Source organism: Pristiophorus japonicus, chromosome 16 (genome assembly GCF_044704955.1).
Source record: "Pristiophorus japonicus isolate sPriJap1 chromosome 16, sPriJap1.hap1, whole genome shotgun sequence".
NCBI lineage: Eukaryota > Metazoa > Chordata > Chondrichthyes > Pristiophoridae > Pristiophorus > Pristiophorus japonicus.
Genome location: NC_091992.1, coordinates 46,840,414 through 46,856,635, shown reverse-complemented (window position 1 = coordinate 46,856,635; position 16,222 = coordinate 46,840,414). Strand labels below are relative to the sequence as shown.

Sequence of the window (16,222 nt, the reverse complement as noted above, 5' to 3'; positions counted from 1 at the left end):
AACCCTCTGAGAGAAGAAATTTCTCCTTATCTCGGTTTTAAGTGAGCAGCCCCTTATTCAAAGATTATGCCCTCGAGTTTTAATCTCCCCTATCAGTGGAAACATCCTCTCTGCATCCAACTTGTCAAGCCCCCCCATAATCTTATACGTTTCAATAAGATCACCTCTCATTATTGTGAATTCCAATGAGTAGAAGCCCAAACTACTCAACCTTTCCTCAAAAGTCAACCCCCTCATCTCCGGAATCAACCTAGTGAACCTTCAATGAACTGCCTCCAAAGCAAGTATATCCTTTCGTAAATATGGAAACCAAAACTACACGCAGTATTCCAGTTGTGGCCTCACCAATACTCTGTATAACTGTAGCAAGACTTCCCTGCTTTTATACTCCCCTTTGCAATAAAGGCCAAGATTCCATTGGCCTTCCTGATCACTTGCTGTACCTACATATTAACCTTTTGTGTTTCATGCACAAGTACCCCCAGGTCCCGCTGTACTGCAGCACTTTGCAATCTTTCAGCATTTAAATAATAACTTGCTCTTTGATTTTTTTCCTGCCAAAGTGCATGACTTCACACTTTCCAACATTATACTCCATCTGCCAAATTTTTGCCCACTCACTTAGCCTGTCTCTGTCCTTTTGCAGATTTTTTATGTCCTCCTCACACATTGCTTTTCCTCCCATCTTTGTATCGTCAGCAAACTTGGCTACATTACACTCAGCCCCTTCTTCCAAGTCGTTGATATAGATTGTAAATAGTTGGGGTCCCAGCACAGATCCCTGCGGCACCCCACTAGTTACTGATTGCCAACCCGAGAATGAACCATTTATCCTGACTCTCTGTTTTCTGTTAGTTAGCCAATCCTCTATCCATGCTGATATATTACCCTCAACCCAGTGAACGTTTATCTTGTGCAGTAATCTTTTATGTGGCACCTTGTCAAATGCCTTCTGAAAGCCCAAATACACCACATCTACTAGTTCCCCTTTATCCACCCTGTTCGTTACATCCTCAAAGAATTCCAGCAAATTTGTCAAATATGACTTCCCCTTCATAAATCCATGCTGACCCTGCCTGACCAAATTTTGCTTTTCCAAATGTCCTGTTACTGCTTCTTTAATAATGGACTCCAACATTTTCCCAACCACAGATGTTAGGCTAACTGGTCTCTAGTTGCCTGCTTTTTGTCTGCCTCCTTTTTTAAATAGGGGCGTTACATTTGCTGTTTTCCAATCTGCTGGGACCTCCCCAGAATCCAGAGAATTTTGGTAAATTGCAACCAATGCATCCATTATCCCTGCTGCTACTTCTCTTAAAACCCTAGAATGCAAGCCATCAGGTCCAGGGGATTTATCTGCCTTTAGTCCCATTATCCTACTGAGTACCATCTCCTTAGTGATTGTGATTGTGTTAAGTTCCTCCCCGCTATAGCCCCTTGACTATCCACTGTTGGAATATTGTTAGTGTCCTCTACTGTAAAGACTGATACAAAATATTTGTTTAGAGTTTCTGTCATCTCCTTGTTCCCCATTATTAATTCCCCAGTCTCGTCTACTAAGGGATCAACATTTACTTTAGCCACTCTTTTCCTTTTTATATACCTGTAGAAACTCTTGCTATCCGTTTTTATATTTCATGCTAGTTTACTTTCATAGTCTATCTTCTCTTTCTTAATCATTTTTTTAAATCATCCTTTGATGGCTCTTAAAAGCTATCCCAGATCTGTTTCCATACCTTCTGCGTCCTTGGGATCCATTGGCCATGAGGCCCGAGGCCGCATGTGTCCGCAGCCTCGCCACGAGCAGGTAATTTCGGAATTCTTTCGTGGGTCACAGTCATACTCCAAAGGTACACCTCCCGCCGCAGATTCTAGCCAACTGGCTGTAATACTCTGATCTGAAATAAAAGGATCACCGAAGGCCCTGGGGAGCGGCAAACCATCCAGCCCACTGCAGCGTGAGCCCCGGGAGATTTCAACTCCTCGGTCGCATCGGCATCGCCTGCCGCCCGGCCCCAGTGGGAAGCGTGAGCTGGCCGGTGGGTGAGTATGGCATTTTAGGGAGCAGGGACTCACCAACAGGAACCTTCCCCGGCATTCAGGGAAGCGGCTGGGGGAGGGCTGGGAGGCTTCTTCTGGTCCGCCCAGGCCTCGGGTTAAAATCGCAGTCGAGCACCGTATCGGGCTCTCCATCTACACCTTGGAAGAAGGGTGGCCCACTTGCCTGCTGTAAAATGCAGGCTAAAGTTACAATCTGCGGGAAGGCGATGGGATAATAGACGGGGTCAGTGGCTGTGGGCATTTTGGTTTTCCAGAGGCGGGCAGGGTAACACTCGGCCGTTGAGTGTCTTTTGTGGCATTCCGTAAAGCTGGTCGAACTCGCAGAGGGGAAAGAATTGCTCCCCCTATGTCAGTGTGTAGCGACATTATGAACACGTTCCCTTTGACTGCTCCAATGCTGTCTCGAAAGTCAGCAAGCAGTGCAGTTCCGACGCCCCGCGATCTCCGCCCAGCTCGAACTCTGGGCACAATGTAGGTCCCGTTGACAAAAGGCTTCACTTCTTCCAAGGCTTGCAATCCCGGGAGTCATGCAGCATGTCACTATTCTGCCTGTGGATTTACAACATGCTGTCCTTAAAGCCAGGCAGGCAAGTGAGTCTAGAGATTACTGTTACAGATACCAGGGAACAGACGCTTAATGCATTTGTATGACCTTCTGCTGTCTGCTATTGTAATGGAGGCATTCAACCACTCACAGTAAATGGGCTAACACTTTGGATATAAGAGTGCACACATTAGCAGGATATGCAAATAGGGTTAGATGAAGATGGGTGGGAGGAGGTGTCTCTGGAGCATAAACACCGACATGTCCACTAATGTTGGCAACAAGTATTGATAATTTGTGATATTGCAGCACATTAATACACAGCCTGGTGAATACTTAGCTGGTGAATGCAATGCCCATGGTGGAACTGAGCCACTGAGACCAGAGAAGGCCCACGCTGGTTTCCCAGTCCCTGCTGAGCTAGCTGATCTTAGCTGGGGTGGGGATCGGAGTGTGACATGTGGCCTCAGCACCCATGGGTCGGTGAGAGGAATGTTCACCCGGCTTCCGCCTCTCCGCTGCTCTCCAGAAGAGCTGGCCATGGGCAGCACGAGCCAACCCACATTGCGATATGTATGCATAGAAACATAGAAACATAGAAAATAGGTGCAGGAGTAGGCCATTCGGCCCTTCGAGCCTGCACCACGATTCAATAAGATCATAGCTGATCATTCACCCCAGTACCCCTTTCCTGCTTTTTCTCCATACCCCTTGATCCCTTTAGCCGGAAGGGCCATATCTAACTCCCTCTTAAATATATCCAATTAAGTGGCCTCAACAACTCTCTGCAGTAGAGAATTCCACAGGTTAACAACTCTCTGAGTGAAGAAGTTTCTCCTCATCTTGGTCGTAAATGGCTTACCCCTTATCCTTAGGCTGTGACCCCTGGTTCTGGACTTCCCCAACATCGTGAACATTCTTCCTGCATCTAACCTGTCCAGTCCCGTCAGAATTTTATATGTTTCTATGAGATCCCCTCTCATTCTTCTAAACTCCAGTGAATACAAGCCCAGTCAATCCAGTCTCTCCTCAGTCCTGCCATCCCGGGAATCAGTCTGGTGAACCTTTGCTGCACTTCCTCATTAGCAAGAATGTCCTTCCTCAGATTAGGAGACCAAAACTGAACACAATATTCCAGGTGAAGCTTCACCAAGGCTCTGTACAACTGCAGTAAGACCTCCCTGCTCCAATACTCAAATCCCCTAGCTATGAAGGTCAACATGTCATTTGCCTTCTTCACTGCCTGCTGTATCTGCATGCCAACTTTCAATGACTGACGTACCATGACACTCAGGTCTCGCTGCACCTCCCCGTTTCCTAATCTGCTGCCATTCAGATAATATTCTGCCTTCATGTTTTTGCCACCAAAGTGGATAACCTCACATTTATCCACATTATACTGCATCTGCCATGCATTTGCCCATTCACCTAACCTGTCCAAGTCACCCTGCAGCCTCTTAGCGTCCTCCTCACAGCTCACACCGCCACCCAGCTAAGTGTCATCTGCAAACTTGGAGATATTACTCTCAATTCCTTCATCTAAATCATTAATGTATATTGTAAATAGCTGGGGTCCCAGCACTGAGCCCTGCGGCACCCCACTAGTCACTGCCTGCCATTCTAAAAAACACCCGTTTATCCCGACTCTCTGCTTCCTGTCTGCCAACCAGTTCTCTATCCACATCAATACATTACCCCCAATGCCATGTGCTTTAATTTTGCACACCAATCTCTTGGGTAGGACCTTGTCAAAAGCCTTTTAAAAGTCCAAATACACCACATCCACTGGTTCTCCCTTGTCCACTCTACTAGGACATTCTTGCTATTGAGGGAGTGCAGCAAAGGATCACCAGACTGATTCCTGGGATGGCGGGACTGACATATCAAGAAAGATTGGATTAACTGGGCTTGTATTCACTGGAGTTCAGAAGAATGAGAGGGGATCTCATAGAAACGTTTAAAATTCTGACGGGTTTAGACAGGTTAGATGCAGGAAGAATGTTCCCAATGTTGGGGAAGTCCAGAACCAGGGGTCACAGTCTCTGGGTAAGCCATTTAGGACCGAGATGAGGAGAAACTTCTTCACCCAGAGAGTGGTGAACATGTGGAATTCTCTACCACAGAAAGTTGTTGAGGCCAATTCACTAAATATATTCAAAAAGGAGTTAGATGTAGTTCTTACTACTGGGGGGATTAAGGGATATGGCGAGAAAGCAGGAATGGGGTACTGAAGTTGCATGTTCAGCCATGAACTCATTGAATGGCAGTGCAGGCTCGAAGGGCCGAATGGCTTACTCCTGCACCTATTTTCTATGTTTCTATGTTTCTATGTTTCTTGGTACGTCCTCAAAAAATTCTAGAAGATTTGTCAAGCATTTCCCTTTCATAAATCCATGCTGACTTGGACCGATCCTGTCACTGCTTTCCAAATGCGCTGCTATTTCATCTTTAATAATTGATTCCAACATTTTCCCCACTACTGATGTCAGGCTAACCAGTCTATAATTACCCGTTTTCTCTCTTCCTCCTTTCTTAAAAAGTGGTGTTACATTAGCTACCCTCCAGTCCATAGGAACTGATCCAGAGTCGATAGACTGTTGGAAAATGATCACCAATGCATCCACTATTTCTAGGGCCACTTCCTTAGTACTCTGGGATGCAGACTATCAGGCCCTAGGGATTTATCGGCCTCCAATCCCATCAATTTCCCTAACACAATTTCCTGACTAACAAGGATTTCCTTTAGTTCCTCCTTCTCGGTAGACCCTCGGTCCCCTAGTATTTCCGGAAGGTTATTTGTGTCTTCCTTAGTGAAGACAGAACCAAAGTATTTGTTCAATTGGTCTGCCATTTCTTTGTTCCCCATTATAAATTCACCTGATTCTGACTGTAAGGGATCCACGTTTGTCTTCACTAATCTTTTTCTCTGCTGCACACTAGGTCTGTGCAGCAGTGCAGGTCTCCAATCGTCCTGGTTCAACCCTTGCCACTGGATAAAGACCTAGCTCTGTCAAGCCTGTGTGGTGGCTGGTGTGCAACGGTCACCACACGTTAAAAAAATCCACACACAGGCATCTTCCACCCCTGGAGTTCAGGACTGGAATATCGGGTCCTTCATTGAAATATCTGAAAACTCATACCTTTAGATGTGGAAGCAAGTCATCCTCGTTCGATGATGATGATGCTCTCCGGTGACCCTGGCCGGAAAGTTTTATCGCGCCAGGTCAGGACTGTGTCAGGCCAGCCGTATTGCCCCTCACGGTGGAACAGCCATGGAGACTCACTGCAAGGCTCAGAATGAGACGGGATACCAAAGGGGACCCAACACAGACAAAGAGGGGGCACATTTGGGAAAAATGGTTGTTGGATTAGGGGCGATGGAGAGTAGATAAATTGAAGCAGAAGCTAAAGGAGTTCTGAAGTAAATTTTAAAAGGTGCCTTTCTTTGAGTGGAGCCTCGTCTACACAGAGAGAGTACACCTGGCACCATGCCAGTGTTCACGAGAATCCTAACACGTCTTTCCTTTCTTGTAGAGTTGTGAGTGAGAGTAATTTGTAAAGCAGTACGGTATGTGATGTCAATCAATTTCTGTGTTACTGTAATAAAGCTGACTGCAGGACAGACACTTGACTCCAGATTGGCTACATTATGTACCTGTCAGTTTTATGCCATAATAATATATGCACAAACTCACTTCAGGTTAGCCGGCACGGTGCTGCTCATCAGCATGATATGCCAGGCCCATGCTATGCACCAACCTCCTCTGCCCCTTTGGCCGCTATCTTCTTCCACACTATATGCTGCCGAAGCCAAGATGAGGGTGGAAAGCAGCCAGGAGGTCTGTTGGCAATTGTGCCACAGAGTGTTGTGACCCTGGTATTGATCGGCCCATCTTTCAGTGCGGATAAATAATTCAAGCAACTACTCTGCTCAATAGACTGTGTAAACCTAAAAGATATAATAGCACATTTCTCAGTGCATCCCAGATGCTGCTTGTTTAAAATTTTTATTCTGTAGAACTGCTGCTTCCAACTAGTTTGTCAACAGAATGGCCCCGATTTTAACAGTTTTGGGCAGGCGGGCAGAGCGTGGGAAACATGTGGGCAGATGGGCAGTGTGTGGGGAGCGATGCCAGTTACAAAATGCACCAATTCGATCGGGCAGCAACAGCAAACTGTGTGGCCCAGAGAATGCCGGCCCACAGCGGGATTGGCCTGCGGGGGTGTCCATGATCGGGGAGAGGACGTTTGAGGTGGCAAGGGAGTCCGAAACTTTCCTTGTGGGGCCTAGAGGAGCAGTCCTCTTCTTCCTGGCCCGACAATCAAAGTAAAAAGTAAAATGTACCTTTCTGAGCCTCTTCTGGCCACATTCCCCTTCCTCGCTGGGTTGGGCCTGGCAGCAAACTCACTGCTGCTTCTCGCTCAGGCCGTCTCGTGCAATTTGCAGTCAGATCTTAATGACATCATCAGGACCTGACATGTTAGAAAGGACCCCGCAGAATCTGGGTGGGCGTCCCTGCCAACTGCTCCGTTGAGCAGGTGAAAATCATGGCAAGTCAAGTCAAACGCAGGTGCCTGGGTGATTTTAACTATCCACCTTCCTGATTTCTTCTCGGCGGGTAGGGTTAAAGTCACTCTTTTGTGTAGAATACCCTTTCCTGTGACATCATGCCGCAGTAGCCTCTCGTTTGAAAATGGTTACACAAAGTTTATCATCTTTGTTTATGATGTTATCTCACTGGGGAGTGTCCAATGGGGAGTGAAAAATCTCTGTGCCCTGCTACATTGCAAACTGGCTAGAAGGAAAAAAGGTTTTCAAGCCCCTCTTGCAAGCATCTCTAAATCTGAGGCTGGGGCGGCCCAGTGGCCTTGGAGTTTCTGCAAGTGCTCCATACAATTGATGCTTTGAGATTGGCTCATAATTCCCTCCGATACAGGCATCCAGGCCACTGGTGGTGCCTGTGTCTGAGAAAAGTTATCAGTCTGGGCAACTTAGCTTCTGCAAGTACTCTGGTGTCAGGAACTTTGTCTTCCCATTTGATATTTAGAATTTAGCGGAGACAGCGGCTGTGGAAAGAGTTTAGGCTTCTCCATGCCTGCTGTGGGTGGTCCAGGTCGTGCTACCATACTGTGCATGCTCAGAACACACGTTTGGTTGACCCGTATCTGGGTGTTCAGTGTTCATTTCCTGTTATCTGAGTCAGCTCAGATCATGAGATGTGGCCGTTTGGCAAAGGCTGCACTGGAGTGGGGAAAGTGAATGACAATGGGCAAGGGCTACTGGCACTCTGCACCAACCGAGGTCTGTGTATCACAGTGCCAGCTGTGGCTCAGTGGGTAGCATGCTCACCTCTGAGACAGCAGGTTGTGGGTTCAAGTCCCACTCCAGGGACTTGAGCACATAAACCTAGGGTCACACTCCAGTGCAGTATGGAGGGAGTGCTGTCTTTCGGATGAGATGCTAAACTGAGGCCCCGTCTGTTCTCTCAGGTGGGCGTAAAAGATCCCATGGCACTATTTCAAAGAAGAGCAGGGGAGTTATCCCTGTGACCTGGCCATTATTTATCTCTCAAGCAGATCATCTGGTAATTATCACATTGCTGTTTGTGGGAGCTTGCTGTGCGCAAATTGGCTGCCGTGTTTCCCACATTACAACAGTGACTACCCTGCAAGCGTACTTCAATGTCTGTAAAGCGCTTGGAGATGTCCGGTGGTTGTGAAAGGCGCTATATTAATGCATGTCTTTTTTTTACAACACTTCCTTCCAAGGCCCTCGCCACCAGAATGTTTCATGGAGACAGTCCAGATGTGGACACTGGCACCACCTAGAGTCAACTATCATCCGCAGAAAGCATCTACAGGACGTTCTGCACACTCGCAGTTTTCACAGAGCAGGTTGTGACACGGACCATGCAGTGCTTTTGCTGAGCAAATTCCATTGCACCAAACAAAGTTTCCTTACATATTAATATCAAAATGACCAAAGAAGTTGTCTCCAATTCATTGCAAATCCTGCAGAAGCTATGCTATAGATTGCACCACCCCTGAACGTTGATGCAGTGTGGAATATACTCAGAACAGAACACAGCAGCAATCTTCACTTATGGTAAAAAGACTGTCGAAGATAAAGATTGGTTTACAGCATACTCTGAGGAAATGATTCCAGTTATTGAAGCAAAATGCACTGCATATCTCCAGCACAGAATGAATCCCTCTCCTGAGAGAAGTGTTAATGTCAGAGGGGCCAAAAGAATATTGCAACAAACTGCAAAGAAATGTGCTCAATCATATTGGCTGGATCTGTGCGATGAGATACAAATGTTCTTTGAAACTGCGGGACCGAAGAGGTATGTATGATGGAATAAAGAAAGCAATATATCCTTCAGTCAAGAAGATTTCCCACTCAAATCCTGCCTGACTGAGACAAGCAGATGCAACGCTGGGTAGAAACATAGAAACATAGAAAATAGGTGCAGGAGTAGGCCATTCGGCCCTTCGAGCCTGCACCGCCATTCAATAAGATCATGGCTGATCATTCCTTCAGTTCCTGCTTTCTCTTCATACCCCTTGATCCCCTTAACCGTAAGGGCCATATCTAACTCCCTCTTGAATATATTCAATGAACTGGCATCAACAACTCTCTGCAGCAGGAAATTCCACAGGCTAACAACTCTCTGAGTGAAGAAGTTTCTCCTCATATCAATCCTAAATGGCCTACCCCTTATCCTAAGACTATGTCCCCTGGTTCTGGACTTCCCCAATATCAGGAACATTCTTCCCACATCTATCCTGTCCAGTCCCGTCAGAATCTTATATGTTTCTATGAGATCCCCTTTATTTATTTTTTTTCCTTTTTTTTTTCTCCCCCCCCAACCTCTGCATTGCCTCTCTCTCCCCCCCCACCCCATTGTGTGTGTGTGTGTCTCTCTCTCTCTCTCTTCCTCCTCCCCTCCCCCCACCCACCCACCCAGTGTCTCTCTACCCTGCCTCCCTTCCCGTGTCTCACCCCTCCCCCTCCCTCTGTCTCCCAGGACACTCTCCCTCAGCCCCCTCTCCCCCCGAGACACTCTCCCTCGGCCCCCTCTTCCCCCGGGACACTCTGCCTCCGCCACCGATCACTTGCCATGAACTTTATTCTCATGAAACTACTGTTTCGGAAGCAGCATTAACTGCAATCCCCAGACTTCAGACCATTGAGAAGCTTAGTATAGAGCCATCTATAAATAACAAACATGAATGTCTTACAAAATTGGTTCTGGCTTTGACAACAACAACAACAACTTGTATTTATATAGCGCCTTTAACGTAGTGAAAAGTCCCAAGGCGCTTCACTGGAGTATTATGCGATAAAAAATTGACACTGAGCGCACAAGTAGAAGTTAGCGCAGGTGACCAATGGCTTGGTCAAAGAAGTAGGTTTGAAGGAGCGTCTTGAAGGAGGAAAGCGAGGTAGAGAGGGGGAGAGGTTTAGGCAGTGAGTTCAGAGCTTGGGGCCCAGGCAACAGAAGGTATGGACACCAATGGTTTAGTGATTACAATCAGGGACGCTCAGGAGGGTAGAATTAGAGGAGCGCAGACATCTCGGGGGGTTGTGGGGCTGGAGGAGATTGCAGAGATAGGGAGGGGCGAGACCATGGAGGGATTTGAAAATAAGGATGAGAATTTTGAAATCGAGGCATTGCTTAACTGGAAGCCAATGTAGGTCAGCGAGCACAGGGGTGATGGGTGAGCGGGACTTGGTACGAGTTAGGACATGAACAGACGAGTTTTGGATCACCTCTAGTTTACGTAAGGTAGAATGTGGGAGGCCAGCCAGGAGTGCGTTGGAATAGTCAAGTCTAGAGGTAACAAAGGTATGGATGAGGGCTTCAGCAATGGATGAGCTGAGGCAGGGGCGGAGACGGGTGATGTTACAGAGGTGAAAATAGGCGGTCTTAGTAATGCTGCGGATATGTGGTCAAAAGCTCGTTTCAGGGTCAAATATGACACCAAAGTTGCGAAGTCTGGTTCAGCCTCAGACAGAAGTTGGGGAGAGGGATGGAGTCAGTGGCTGGGGAATGGAGTTTGTGGCGGGGACTGAAAACAATGGCTTTGGTCTTCCCAACATTCAATTGGAGAAAATTTCTGCTCATCCAATCCAGGGTCTGAGTCTGGCTTTGAACTGGTCTGGTCCAGGATAAGGAAGGAGCAATAACACATTAAGCCTCATCACTGGTACTTAATACAGATGTCTTCAATCGATACAGAACATTGGGTTACTTTTGTGTTCCCAGTGTAAACATGGAGCCCGAGGTTGAAAACCAGCACGTGGCCTATTCGCTGTGCCTTTGTGATGCAGTAATATCCTTCAGTAAAGACTACATCCTCTTCATTTGAATTCACTCTAGTTTGCCGTTGATGACTCAGCCATTCTTTATGTGTATACTTTGATAGTGTGTGCTGGCAGGCTCTGGGATTACCAGGATCATCACAGCTCAGCCATGCTGAGTCCAGTCCTGACATCATGTGTGTGTAGCTTCCTGTAGGGCCCACTGAATGGCCATCAGCAGGATGGACTCAAGTTGATTATTTTGTTCCCTAACACTGTCCGCTGAGATCAATTGCAGCACACAAACTGCTACTCAGACTGAAGTCAGCTAACTCAGCACAGACTGCAACATGTACACCGACACACTCATCGCTTTCCCTGTCACTGTCAGTATGCCACTGACTGTGCAGCCTCTAATAGAAGAGATCAGAGTTTGCATACATGGTCTTCGTGAGCTCCAAATCTGACCCTACAGACCTCATCCAGGTCAATACTGTCAGTAGATCACTAGGGATCAGGTGCAAAGCCATCAAAAGACAGAAAATGATGCTGGTAACTTTCTCAAACCATCAGCTAGCGATGGCAAGGCCATTGGGAAAGCAAATAGAGTTTTAGGGTGTATTCGAGTGTTAGGACAGTACAATATAAAACCAGGAGAAGTTTACTTGGTAAGGCCACATTCAGAGTTCTGTGCCCAGTTTTGGTCCCCATACATGACGGGGGCTATTGAGGCCCTGGAGAAGGGTCAGAAAAGGATGTCAAACATGATAGCAATCTTCGAGCTCTTCGGAACCAGGACTTTTTTTACTGGAGGAATGTAGGCTTAGAAGGGATATGCTTAGGGCTTTCAAAATGATGAAGGGAATAGGTTTTGTCAGGGTGGATATGTTATAATGGCCATCAATATAAATTATAAAAACATAGCATTAGGTTACATGCCAGCATGTATTTCTTTTACAGAAAGTTATTAATCTCTGGGAACAGACTACTGAAGTATGTGTTAAGTATAGATTCCCTGCTCATCTTCAAAAGGGCAATATCCTGAGAGAGCACATTTCAGGTTCGAGAAAGCAGTTTGTGGAGTCGGTGGGATTAGTGATACTCCTGAGTTACTGGGTCTTCGGGAGTTGGAGAGCAACTTTCCAAAGTTTTTCCTAAATCTGTCTTAGGGCTAGAAATTCATCAACTTACCAACACTCTGTAGCACCATGAAATGGCAATAAAATGATGGCTGCCGTTCTTTCGCCTGTGGGTGGTGGGTCCCGTGATGGCCGCCATATTTGTCTCCCCCTTCACGCTGTCGGTAACTGCCAGCTCCCTGGGAAAAGAAATGGCAGCGTGGTGACGTCAATCGACGTGCCACGCCGACTTAACATCACCATCGCGAACTTCGACCCTGGCGCTGAATTCAGTGCTGGATCCTAAGCACGCCAAGTTAACCTAGCGTGTAAGCAGGCTGACCGTGGCGATGCCTGCATCTCTTAAAGGGACATCATTCAGGTAAGTTTGAATTTAAGGGTTTGGACTTTTATTTAAATTTTATTGAAGTGGTAGCTTGCTGCAATAGTTCGTTTTTTAATTATGTAGGGAGTGCTGCTGGACACTTGCACAGATGGTAAATGAAGGCCTTTGAGAAAACGGAACATGCTGCGAACACTCAGCAGGTCACGCAACATTCGTGGAGAGAAAAACAGAGTTCACGTCTCAGGTTGGCATGCTGCCTGACCAACTGAGTATTTCCAGCATTTTATGCTGTCATTTCACATTTACAGCATCCTTGCCGAGGGAAGAGGAAGACACAGAAGAGGATGATGCAGAAGAGGAGAAAGCTGAAGAGGAGGAATCAGACAGAAGGATATCCAGGATGGAATCATCTGCCTGCGGTCCCATTGGCTGGGCAGGCTGCATTTCTTGGGTGCGCTGACGGGAGGGCGAGAAACCAAGAGGTGCTTGCCAGAAGGAGGATAATGTACGAGGATACCAGCATCTTGTATCCTTTCAGCCCCGCCGCTGGCCAAGGGCTCAACCATAGCCCTGCCAAGAATGGCCTGCACCATCTCCTCCAAGGGGGTGAAGTGAGGCTAGGAATGGGAGATGTGCCTCGTGATTGGTGCAGATTGTTGGGAGGTGAGTGATTGGGGATCGTGCATTGAGCAGTATATGAGGCTAGTGGTGCAGTTGGTAGGCGACGCATTTTGAAGATGCATTCACTGACCTTGACCAGTGGTCTGAGGTCATGAAGCTTCTTTGGACACTGGAGCCAGGTGGTGGGGACGACACTGCTGGCACTGACTGCCGTCGTGATATACTCCCACATCATTCTATCTGGAGGGTCCTCTGGCCCTGCTCTTGTCATGTTAACCCCCGAACAAAGCTGGGGTGCTGCATGTGAGGCACTCGGTGACCCTTCCCTGGCTTGCTGAGGCATTTGTATTAGTGCTGAGGCAGTTTTCCCATTTGTTGCGGTTAGGAAGGTAATTCAGCTTTAACAGCTGAATATTCACATTTGCAACTTCTTTTAAATGTTGAATATTTCTTAAAAGGCAGAAAGGGTTGAAAAAATATATTGGTCCTGAAATTCCGGCCGGAGGCTTCTTTCGGACGAACGCCTCCCACCGGAGAATTTTTATGAAAGTACCTGTGATCCGGGAGGAGCCTGCGATTCCATTGGGGAGGCCTTCTCTTCCTGTGCTGTGCAGTGTGCTCCTGTCCTCCTGGTTCCCACGCAGAAGGTGCAGTCACATGTGACTGCTCAACCAATCAGGTACAGTATTCCACAGCTTTCTCATTAATAGCAATGGGAACTCCGTATCTACAAGTTCTCATTGCTATTAATGAGAAAAAAAACAAACACACTAAACGCCATAATAAAAACACCTCACATAATTAAAATTAATTGAAATTAAAGTTACTGGGCTAGAATCTCCACTTTTGAGTTTATCGCCCAAAAATGGGCATTATTTCCGGTGTGGGCAGTAAAAAAGGATTTTCAGATCACCGGCTTCTCGCCCAGTCTCAAAATACCTAGTTTACATTTTTGAAAATGGGCGTTACCGTGAGCGATATCAAATGGGCGGTAGCGTTAAATTTTTTTGACCTTCTGCCGTAAAGTGTGGCCGTCCTCAGCAATGGCATGGCAACGCTCGATTCCCGCGATTCAGGAGGTCAAGTGTCACCATGACATGCGCAGAAGAGGAGACAGAGAGAGAGGGAGCTCAGAGGGACTGAAGGCATGACTGGGTGTGGTGTGGCTGCTTTGAGATGAAGGAGGGAGACTTTAGAGCTTCACAGCAAGTAGGCAAACAAAAAGTACCTGATAACAGCTACATATTTAACCAAATTTGCCCTATAATGGAGAGAGAGGAGGATGCATCACAGCACGCTGTGGAGACTGATACTGGAGAGAGCAGTGAGGTGGGAGAGGAGCACTTTGGAGGCTGCAAAAGAGCCAGGAGGTTCTCGAACGAGGCAAATGCCTCCCTCCAGCAGGAGGTCGAGTTACGCTAAGGTGATTTGACACAGGGAGGGTGTGGGAAGCCCACCCCAAAGGCCTACCAGAGGATATGGACCGAGATAGCAAAGGTGGTCTCGTCGGCGACCAACGAGGTGCATGAGGGCAACCAATGCTGCAAACAATGGAACGACCTTGTGGGATCCGCAAGAGTAAGTATTACATTGATTTACATGTACTTATGTATTTATATAATTTGATTTGTAACAGTCATGAGTGACTATCAGCAGATGTGAGGTCTTGCAGTTTTACCAGGAATGTTTTACTCAAAGCCTGCGGTCACGGTGTATGACTTTAGGTAAAGAATGATAATAATCATAATAATCATGATTACATCTGATGGTTATGTGTTGTATCAGTCTCTGTGACAGTACCTAGCAATGATATCACACAAAGATCTCATGCCATGTCGCCCTGTCACCTTTTACAGAAGAAGCTATCGACGATGAGGTTCATGCAGAGGTGAACAGGGGGGGGGCCACCAGTCCCCAGCGACATCACAGAGATGGAGGAGCGAGTATTAGCACTCGTGGGGAAGCACCCCTGGACAGCCACGGATGCATCTGCAGAACCTAAAGTGATGCAACGTGAGTAAAGCTTACACCATTGCGTGATGTAAATTCAATAGATGCCACACCAATTCATATCCGACCAATCATACATGATAGATGATTTGTAAAAGTATCATAGAAATAATGCTGGCCTAATGAAAATCATTGCAATGCACAATGTGTTGATGGTGATGAAATGTGATGTCTGCGATGATTTTGAGAGCAGTGGTGCTTTTGTCGTGCAATGCTGTGTGGAGCGCTGGACTCACCTTGTCACCCTAGCACTCCGTTCTCCTCTAACAACCTCATTTGTGTCTTGCAGCTCAGCCAGCAGCACAGCCCCAGGCAAGGCCACAGAGGCCAGAAGGTGGGGGCGCGGGGCAGGAGTCGGCGGACGATCCTACTACATCTGGTGCTGAGGAGCTCCGATTGTCGCCCGTCAATCCACTGGGTCTGTATCAGAGAATGTTGCCCCTCGGCATCCTCTGCTCCCGTACCCATCCAACCAACACATCTGCCTTCATCCCCCACAATGAGGCACCGCCTGAGGAGCTCCTTGGCTAGGCGCTGTGGAGTGAGGAGGGGAAGGGGTGGAGGTGGGGAGAAGAAGGAGAAGGGGGAAGGAAAGTGAGGTGCATGTACGCAGGTGATGGCTGTGTTATATCTCCATCTGGATGTATGCAGTTTATTGCAATGTATGGGGGCTGGGGACCACGCTTCTGTTTTGCCTTTGTATTCTGTGTTGCTGGACATGTTGAACACGTGATTGATGTCAATGGTGGAAAAAGTGGGGTGTGGGCGGGGGTTGGGTGTTATTGGCTATGATACTTATGATTTCAGACCAATGTTGGTATTAAACTTTTGTTATTAGCATAACCTTGTTGCGCATTGTCTCAGATAGCTGGACCGTTACACACTGGTGATTCCTTACCACGAAAGGGTTAAATACAACTTAACATCAATCAACGTAAACTTTAACTGGCACCAAGGTGATGGGCACCATTGATGTTTGAGCTGCACACACAGCAGTGTGTCAGCATTGTCACTCACATCAGTGCTCTTTCAGTCAAGTCTTTCCAATATCAGCTCCTCACATAAGAGTGGGATTTAACAAATGCCAGCCACACCGCTGGCGTTCGTTCCAGTTAATTCCACATTTTGTGGGCGGTTTTTTGAGCGAGCAATATTGTGGACGATATGTGTGCGAGGTGGTGAAATTGAAGATGGGTGATCTCCATGGCCGCTAG

General features: G+C 47.2%; 2 long non-coding RNA genes across 2 annotated transcripts in view; one reads left to right on the top strand and one right to left on the bottom strand.

The window, feature by feature from the left end:
• LOC139227035 (uncharacterized) overlaps positions 1 to 2,531 on the bottom strand; it is a 223,531-nt gene extending 221,000 nt beyond the window's left edge. Inside the window, exon 1 of the long non-coding RNA XR_011587359.1 lies at positions 1,737 to 2,531. This is a non-coding gene — a long non-coding RNA (uncharacterized lncRNA). The remainder of the gene's footprint in view (positions 1 to 1,736) is intronic.
• On the top strand, positions 1,748 to 15,499 carry LOC139227034 (uncharacterized). Its single transcript, XR_011587358.1, has 4 exons — positions 1,748 to 1,807; positions 8,375 to 8,952; positions 14,855 to 15,011; positions 15,298 to 15,499. It is a non-coding gene; the product is annotated as an uncharacterized lncRNA (long non-coding RNA).
• The last annotated feature ends 723 nt before the right edge of the window (positions 15,500 to 16,222 follow it).